At 38.3% G+C, this 10201-nt stretch overlaps 1 pseudogene; it reads left to right on the forward strand.

Annotated features, from left to right (window-relative positions):
* The first annotated feature begins 4930 nt into the window (after positions 1-4930).
* Positions 4931-5349, forward strand: LOC105743917 (annotated as a pseudogene).
* Positions 5350-10201: the final 4852 nt, after the last annotated feature.

Genomic DNA, 10201 nt, shown 5'->3' on the forward strand with positions numbered 1-10201 from the left:
CTGCTTTTTGTTAATAAAAATGTATTCTATTTTAATTATAACAATAGTAAATGAGCATACTAAACAAAGATATCTGTTTTTATGACCATTCAACTAGCACAATAGATTTTTATGGTAATTGGCTCTAGATAATATAAATATATAAAATTTGGAGAAGATAAGAAAAAGTTAATTTATTCCATTTAACAGAGCTTAGTATCTGGAATATTTATACTGCATTTTGTTTATATGTGTACCTCTATGAAAAACTAAATTTTTGGCCAAGAGGTACCTGAAAATATTGTATATTACTATAATGTAATAGAAAAGAATATACTGAAAGGCCAAAGGACACATTTTGCAAGGGCTAGTAGGACTAGGAATCATGACTTTTGGGCAGCTGTGGGCCAGAATGTTCTGGGTGCCGCTGGAGACTGACAGGAGAGGCCGGTGCAGCATCTGGAGCCTTTCTACACCTAGTCTAGCATATACACGTACAGTCAAATCTTGGGTTGAGAGGCACTTGACCTGTGATGTTCCCCTGGACAAACAAACATATATAATAAATTTGAATTTGGTAAGTGAATGATGCCTTGCAGTGTGGGTAGCGCTTGGCATGAAAACAAACTGAAGCAAGTTGGTTCTGGCAGCTGATTCTTAGCCACAACCTTTTTGTCTGGTTGTTACTGGGGCCCGCTCTTCCTCCACATTTAGGGGAATCAAAACAAATTACTCCTCAGACAAAGGAGTATGATTACAATATATAAAGATCTCAAGAACTCAGACTCTCCACCTTACCCAGAAGTGGGAATCAGCAATGAACACATCCTTCTCAGATGAAAAAGTACTCACAGAAAATAAATGTATAAAAAAATGTTCAATGTCACTGGTCATATGAGAAATGAAAATTAGAATACTGAGATTCCATCTCACTTTGGAAAGAATGGTAATTATCTAGATATCAACCAATAACAAATGCTTGAAAGGCTGTGGAGAAAAGGGACCCTTCTCCACCGCTTGAGAGAGTGTACTTTGATACTGTCACTGTCAATATGTAGACTCCTTAGCAAAGAAAACCTAGAGATTCCATTTGAGCCAGTTGTGCCCTTTCTGGGTATCTTCCTGCAAAAGTTCAAAGTATTATATCATAGTGATATATGTATGCTCATGTTTATAGCACCACAATAGAATGGCTAAATCTGGGAAAAATGCTCATCTGCCCATCAACAGATGAATGGATAAAGAAAATGTGGTATAATGAAGTACTACTCTGCCTTAAAGAAGGATGAACTTGAGACATTTATAGGTGAATGGAAGCATTTTGAGACCATAATTTTAAGTGAAATAAATGAGTCAGATGCATTGTGCTTCTACTGTACCATTACTCAATACCTCTTCCCTCATAATGAATGTTAAAGAAAATGTTAAAGAATTTGAGTTTTCCAACAGATGAAATCCTCCAGGGAAAGAGGAGAATGGACATGAAGGTTAGTTGGGTTATTATTTAGGGGAGAGGAGGAAGGAAACAAAATCAGAGAAGCTCCTTCTCAGTTTGAATGCACAGAGGTTACAAGGTCCTGAGGATAACAGCAGCTATCACCTGCATGACTGCTTGGAAAGATGTGGCTGAGGGAGTGCCTTCAGCTTCCCCAAGGGGGCACCACAGCACTGGCTGGAGGGAGAGAGGGAGAGAGGGAGAGAGGGAGAGAGAGAGAGAGAAAGAGAGAGAGACAGACAGACAGAGAGCGAGAGACAGACAGAGAGAGAGACAGAGAGACAGAGACAGACAGAGACAGAGACAGAGACAGAGAGACAGAGAGAGAGACAGAGAGAGACACAGAGAGACAGAGAGAGAGACAGAGAGAGAGACAGAGACAGAGAGAGAGACAGAGACAGAGATAGAGACAGATAGAGACAGAGAGACCAAGAGACAAAGAGATAGACAGTGGGACAGAATGACGGAGATAGAGAAACAGAGAGATAGCAACAGAGAGAGACAGAGACAGAGAAACTGAGACAGAGAAAGACAGAGAGAGAGATAGAAAGAGGGCACAGAGAAGAGAGGAAGAGGGGGAGGGAGGGAGGGGGAGAGAGAGAGAGCAAGAGAATTTACCTAACGTGTTGAAGCTCCCAATACGTGCATGATGTAAGGAGGTTGCTTTCTGGGCTGTCACCTACAGGCCTGGCCTTGCCCTGGCCTCTCGTGATGTTTCCCAAGCTCGTTTTGCATGATGCTTTTACCAGGATACTCGATGGCTCTATCCATACACATGGCTGAGCAAACTAATTCCATCTGACCCAGAAATGAGATGTTGACTGGAGGCAGTACGTACTGAGGCTGCTATATGTCAAAAAGGACACCTCTCAGAGCCTCTTCCTACTTTTGGTTAGAGGTGACCCGTTATTGCTAGATTTGATTTGCATCAGAAGTCACAAGCTTTGATTACTTTTTGGTGATGTTTTTCCACCTTGATTTTCAACAGTTGGCCTATATGTTATCAAACATAGAATAGCCCAAACAAGGCACAGGTGAGGCCAGACGTAGCCAACAATGTAAGCAGGATGAGAAGCATCTCAGCTGAAGTTCTTGGGCCTGAAAGAGGTGTTACAGAGCCGGCCCTGCTGTCTGGAAGGGCTCTCGTGGCCCGAGACCCTGGGAACTGACAAACTGCTGCTGCCCGCTTTCACCACTAATATTCTCTTTCCAGGAACTAACTGCAGGAGAGAGCGAGAAGCTGAGATTCTAAAATGCAGCAAGTTCTGAGAATAGGCACTCCAGTAGCCAGGCAGAATGAAGGCTAAGTATGGAAGTTGGTGTGAGTCACAGAGAATAAGGCTGTGGTGATGGGGCATGCCAGAAGATTTAGGCCACCACTGATGCCTGCTGTGCTGGGCTGGTTGTCACACGGTGTTGACAGGCCCAAGACTTCCTGCACCGGTTTGGCAGGCGTTCCCTGCACTACATGAACGTCCCAGCTGTTTGATGACCTGGGAATTTGAACTCTGTCATAAGGGGAGGATCCCACTCTATGGAGACTCTCAGACATACTACGCCTTGGTTTTCTTAAATGCAGCTTTTTTGGTACATAATTTATATAACACAAACTGCACCCGCTGAAACTGTAAAAGTTAATAATTTTAGTAAATGTATCACTAAGGATACTGTGCCACAGATTATCATAATCCAGCTTTAGAATATTTCTTTCACTGCAGAAAGTTTTCCACATTCCCTTCCCCAGTCCATCCTTTTTGCCATTCTCAGGCCTTGAGAATGACTGCCTCTCTTTTTATTGCTACCCATTTTACCTCAAGAACTTCACATGGTAATTAGGAGTCTTCCCACAAGCAGAAGTCCCAGTCCCAGAGGGCATCACCCATGAATCCTATCCTCAAACAAAATAATCTTTTTTTTTGCCTTTTTTACAATTAATTTTATTGAGAAACAAATAGCAATGAGACAGTTTCAAAACAGGTTAGTAGGACAGTTACAATGATTAATACATTACATTTTGTTGTCTTCATAGTAGTTATTCACAGTACAAGATGCAGACATGATATCCTGTCCGAACACTATTAGTACAAATCTTTCTTCTCATTGAATTAAGAGAAAGTAGCTTTATGCCTATCGTAACCATTTTGTATATACAGGTATAAAATGATCCTTCATATATATCCCCTTTTTTGTTTAGTCTTGTCAGAAATGGGTATTCCATTGCTATTCAAAAATTGTAGATCCATGAATTCAGCAAAATAATTCAATATAAAGAAAACAAAATAATTCTTTCAGAAAATAGAGGAGGAAACATTCCTCACTGATTTTGAGGTTAGCTCAGCTAATAGTTAATACCAAAACCAAAAGCATGCAGAGATAGAAAACACAGGTAAAAAAATCACTGAATAAATTATTAGCAAAGTCAAGTTTAAGAGTATATACCATGGCTATTGGAACATACCCAATAAATGTAAGCTTTGCTTTACATCTGTAAATCAGTTAAAATATTAGTAGAGTGGGCCAAGAAAAAGATGCAGAGGAAGCATTTGACAAAATCCAGTATTCATTCATAATAAAAATTCTCAGCAAACTAAGAATAGAAGGAACTTTCACACTCTCACAAAGAGCTTTTACGTATGATTTAACAAGAGAAGTACATGATTGTATAACACATGAAGACAACATTCTTTTGAACATTGAAAATAGCCAGACCTTCCCCAATCATGGATTAAAAGACTTTGAACTGTTACAATGGCATTTAAAAAAAAAAAACTATAGAGTTAACAACAGCCTTACCAAAATCCTAGATGACTTTTGAATAGATTGCTCTTAAAATTCATGTAGAAAGGCAAAAAGTACAGAATGTCCAAAACAATTTTTCAAAAGGAAAGATGATTTTAAGGCATATTATAAGCCTACCTTAATAGACTGTGGAATTTGTAGAAAAAAGATACATATTAATGGAAGAGAACTGAGATGACCACAAGTAACTGCTTAAAATTTTTGCTAAATATATCAAGACAATATAAAAGTGAAAAGATAAGGTTTTGTCTGGTAGTATTGTGACAAATACATAACCACAGTTTTTAGAAAATAAACTCAGGTGACATTGCCCCACACATGGATGAACTCAGAATGGGTAGGAGACCTTACTCTGCACGCTACAAGTGTAAAATTTCCAGAGCAAAACATGAGTTGCCATGTCCTTGACATAGGCAAAGTGTTCTTAGATATAAAAACACCTTTGGTTATAAAAAGGGACAGGTTGGACTGTATGAAAATTAAAAGGTTTGCTCACCACCCCTCGCTGCGCCCCTTTTCCTACGCTTTCCTCTTCTCCCGGACCAAGCGGCTGCTCAGAGGCCGCGACCGGGAGACAAGCCGGAGTCGCCACCGGAGAGGATCCGACTGCTAGCAGCCGCCGCCCGCCCAATTGCCCGTCCCGCTGCCCCGTTCACAATGCAGCCTGCTTCTGCAAAGTGGTATGATCGAAGGGACTATGTCTTCATTGAATTTTGTGTTGAAGAAGGAAAGATGTTAATGTAAATTTTGAAAAATCCAAACTCACTTTCAGTTGTCTTAGAGGAAGTGATAATTTTAAACATTTAAGCGAAATTGATCTTTTTCATTGTATTGATCCAAGTGATTCCAAGCATAAAAGAACAGACAGATCAATTTTATGTTGTTTACGAAAAGGAGAAGCTGGCCAGTCATGGCCTAGGTTAGCAAAAGAATGGGCAAAGCTTAATTGGCTTAGTGTGGACTTCAATAATTGGAAAGACTGGGAGGATGATTCTGATGAAGACATGTCTAATTTTGATCATTTCTCTGAGGATTCACAAGACAGTGATGATGAAAAAATGCCAGATCAGGAATAAACAAATGTCATCCTGTGAATTTTGAAAAAGAAAAATAACTTCACTGCAAGATCTCATAATTGAGAGAATTCCTGAGTTGATAGCTCTAAAGGCAGATGCTATATTTGCCTCCTTTGACCCATTTTTCCAACCTGTTTTTTTTTTTTTTTCCTTTAAGGCTTCACTAAGAGTTGATAGTATACCATTGTATGGGGCAATTTCAAGTCACCTGAGGGATTATTCTTATGCATGAACATTTCCCAGACTTTCGTGAGCTGTTGAGGTCATAGACAACACAGCAATTGTGATAATAATAAAAAAAATTTCACCTACGTCTCTTTTACTTCATAACATAACTAAATATGGAACATATTAAATAGGGAACATAACTAAATTTTATATTTTAGACATGGACTCAAAATTGGCTGATATGTTAAACTAATAACCAGCCATTCCTCTGGTGTACCTTTCAGAATTGTTCCACTAAAGTTTATTTTTCAAAAAACTTACTTCACATTATTATATGTAAGTGATTACTTGTCAGTGTTCCAGATGTATCTTAGCTAAAACTAGTGAATGCCCTTAACTTAGATGGCTTTTGAAGCTTATACATTTGGTATTATTTGGCCCTTAAGCTTTTACGTCTCTCAGCATGGAGGACAAAGAAAGCTGTACATTGTTGGCTTGGGAGTCTGTACATTTAGACCAGATTTGTATTTGCACTGTCAGTATGGCAAATGAATGAAAAGGTGTTAATACACTATTGGATTTTTTATTTGTTTTTAATTCAGCTTGTACCCTAGCTGAAAAACCTCAATTTATGTTCATGACAATGGGATTGTTTTAAATGTCTACATTCTTTCTAATAAACTGTTGGAAGACAAAAAAAAAATTAAAAGGTTTGTGCTTCAAAGGAGACCACTAAAAGATAAGTTACCATGTGGAAAAGTATTTGTAATACTTGTAAATTTTGAATATGAGGTCACAGAAAAATATTTGCAACACATGCAAATTTTGCATATGAGAATGTCACATATCTAGAATATAAACTTTTAAAATTTAATTATAAGAAGCTATCTAAAAAATTAAAAAGAGACAGTAGGTGCCTAGAATTAAAAAATAATATAAGTAAATAACTTGATTGAATCATGTTTAGGAGGCTGAACATCATGGTGCACAGCTATAGTCCCAGCAGCACGTGGGAGGCTGAGGCAGGAGGGTTGCCAGGAGTTTGAGGTCAGCCTGGGGTACATAGTTTAAGTCCTGCCTGAAGTACATGGTGAGACACTGTCTCAGAAACAAAACAAAACAAAGCAAAATCATGCTTAGGCTTAAGGTTAGTATGATGGTTGACTCACTGTGTCAATCTGAGGTGTTTAGAAGCTTAAGTAGCTCAGCAGTTTATGTCCTAGGGTATCAGGAAGCCCTTGGGAGACGTTTATGCTCTGGGATGTTGCAATGGCTGATTCATTCTCAATTTGAGAATCTTAGAAATTTAAATAAGCGAATCAGCAGAGGGTCAGGGTCCTCACTTTGTAAATATCCTGAGCCTGGGCAAGAGGAGGGTAGGGAGATGGTACGAGAGCTACACCTTCCATGGGTGGGCACCTGCGTACAGGGCAAGGGAGGAAACGAGGCTTGCCCCCACTATTTTCCTGGTGCTTTTGCAGCCTTCCCCCACATGAACTGCCCCCCCCCCACCATGTGCCACCCTGCCTTAGAGCCAGCTTATTATGGACTGAAAACTCCACAAACTGCGAGCTAAATAAGCCTTTCCTTCCTTAGTTTTGGGCATGGAGCATTTTGACTCATCAACAAGAGAAATGTAACTAAGACAGAGTTGGGGTTAGGCTTAGGGCTTGGTCAATAAGCATATTAAAAAATAATTTACATCAGTAACATAGAAATTGAAATTGAAAAAAACCAAAGTGATACTGTATATCCGTGAAAAATTGTGTTGCAGAGACTGTAGTTTAAATGAGATACATTGGCTCATAGTTACAGTGGATACGATGAAAGTCTACACAGAAAGTAGCTGATCCATGAAGTCCAGGGATTAAAAATTTGTAGCAATGGCCAGCCTGGATACTTCTCATCAGAATTATCTTCTCATCATATTATCTTGACCCTGAACAGTGAGAGGAAGTCACTTCTACCAATAAGCTTTTCAAGAACTATAAATGACCTCACTCACAGTTTTTGTCATGCTCTAAACAAAATTTCTTCAAAAGTTATCTTTTACCCATATGCTTTTTATCTCCAAATTGCTTTTCATACTTGTACCATCCAATCATTTAATAATTTATTTTGTCCCATGCTCAGCAGATATTTACTGAGCATCTATTTTGCCTTAGTATTCTTTTAAGGATTTGGAAAACAAAAGTAAAAAATTAGCCAAATATAACATATATTATTGATACTTGAAGGTTTAAGGTTTCTATCTATGGAAAGAACGGCACATCATTTTCATTGTTTTGTGTCTATATTTCTTTCTCTTATTATTTGCCTGCAATTTGTGCCAGAGTTGAGGTTAATATGTATGTAAGAATGAATTCTGCTTTTTTCTTTACTTTTATATGAGAATATTAATCTCTACCTAAGAGGTCACTCTTAGAAACAAGTAAAGTGATGTGTATTTATACTGTAGGTTAATTAATGAGTAAACGGTCTGATGAAATTAAATCTTGAAAGAACATTAGAAGAATTTGTAGCCAGGGCACATTTTGCAGTCCCAGCCACTCAGGAGGACTGCAAGTTCTAGGCCAACCTGGCGAACTTAGCAAGATTGTCTGAAAGTAGAAAATTTAGGAAAAAGCATGATTGAGGATGTCATGCAATGTCACCACAGAACTAGGAGAAAAATGAAACCAAAAATAAATGACAGATTGAAGTTACTGAGGCTCAAATGTGACCATAAATTTATTTGTCAGAATTAAGCAGACAATGAAGGCTTCAGTCTCAGATCTCTTGGATGCCAACAAATTTAATTTCTACAGCAATTCCATTGTAGCATCCTATATGTAAAGTTATGAAATAATACAGTGAATAGTTGGCGAATCCGTACTAGAACTTAACTGAACATTGTAAGTGTAGCTACATTTTAGTTTCAGATTCTTTATAGCATCTCATCACTGGAAACAATTGAAGAAAGTGTGTTTCATAGGTTCAATTGCCTGTATATTGGCTCTCAGAAGCAATGAATAGGAATTTTTTTTTTTTTTGCCTGTTTAGTCAGTTTAAACACATACAGATCTTTTAGTGTAATAGTTCAATGGAAATGTAGCTTCTGATCACCAACTTAGGAGAAACACTCATTTTATATCTTGCGAGAAAATGAGATTTTAAATTCCCTTTATTACAATTGTAGACTCTACTAAAATTTTTTTAAACAATGTTCTTCATTTCCTTAAATCTTACATATATTATAATATCAATAGTATCGATCTGAATTTTGCCATCAATTAAAAAACAAGATTCTTTAAGAAACTGAACAAGAAAACCATATTTTGTACATTTTTTCATGATAACAATTTCTTATATGCTTATTTTTTATTTTTTTTTATTTTAGGGAAGGGTCTACAGGGTGTTCAGGGTCTCACTACTAGATTGGACTAGTAGTCATTCTCCTGTTTACAGTTGGCCAAGTGCTGGGATTACAGGCGTGTGCCAGCTTGCCCAGTCTCAATTGTCATCTCAGTGTGCCCTGGGGGCAGGACTGGCAAGGCAGGGGCAGGCCCGGGGATTGAACACCCAGCCCGTGTGCCTGCTTGCAGGCACTTTCATCAGCTGAGCTATTTAGTCAGCCCTATTATATGCTTGTTGCTTATCATTTCCTCTAAATCCATTTAAGCAGGAATCAAAGAATGATTCCTCTAAATCATTTAAGTGGTCCTGGTCATTTTAATTAAAATGCATTGTTGACTTAAAAATGTCAATTTTACCACTGACTGCTCATATTTAGTTAAGTTTGGGTCTTAGAATACAAAGAAATTTAGTAGTCATACAACTATTTGGAAATACCACAATATTTCTAAAGACCAAAGTCTTTATGGCATGGAATATGGCATAACTTCTCCCCAAGCAGGTAAGGATACTTATTCAGAGCTTACAAGATGCCACCATAGATCTTGTCCCTACACTTGTGAGGATTAGGACTCAATAAACCAAGGAATATCAGGCATCTCCAGCTCCTTCACAGTGAGCTTTTGACACTCTTTTAAACTCCATTAACTGAGACATTAAATCTAGAATATCTATTTAATAGGTCCCTATCAAGAAATTTAGCCTTATGCATGTTTATATTTCTTCCACCATTATTCACCACCCTTATTGCCCATTCCCATACTGACTCTGCCGGCTTCGATTGTAAGAGTTAGTAAAGTCTTTGGTGCTATAGCATACGTGCTCATGGGTTGTGCTATACACCTTACTACTAGGAGTCTGCAGAGATGTGAGCCTTGTTACACGCCCAGGAACGAAAGTGAGTGGGAAGAGTGCGTCCTGGGAGGGTCAGCGCTGTCTTGGTGGGGCAATGCATGGGAGCAGGTCCTTACTGTTTCCATAGGCAACAGGATAAATTTCTTCAGGTAGAGGGGGAGAGATCCCAGTAGTGGGGAGACCCCAGTGGCCATCTGCCCACACCTTGCATTTGATGTATCTTTTTTATTGTCTCTTTGTTCTCATCAGAATTGAAAGTTTCAGAAGAGTAGAGACAAGTTTTATTGTAGTTTCCTTAAAACTAGGTTGTGGCACACAACACAGTCTCAAAGGATTTGTGAAGTGAATTATTAAATAACAACAGCATGACTTTTAAAGTTGTGTTTTAAACATCCAAAAATGATTAATAGAATGGCTGCATAGTTTTTGTGACCAG

This window comes from Octodon degus, unplaced genomic scaffold (genome assembly GCF_000260255.1).
Source record: "Octodon degus isolate 3935 unplaced genomic scaffold, OctDeg1.0 scaffold00186, whole genome shotgun sequence".
In the NCBI taxonomy this organism is placed as follows: domain Eukaryota; kingdom Metazoa; phylum Chordata; class Mammalia; order Rodentia; family Octodontidae; genus Octodon; species Octodon degus.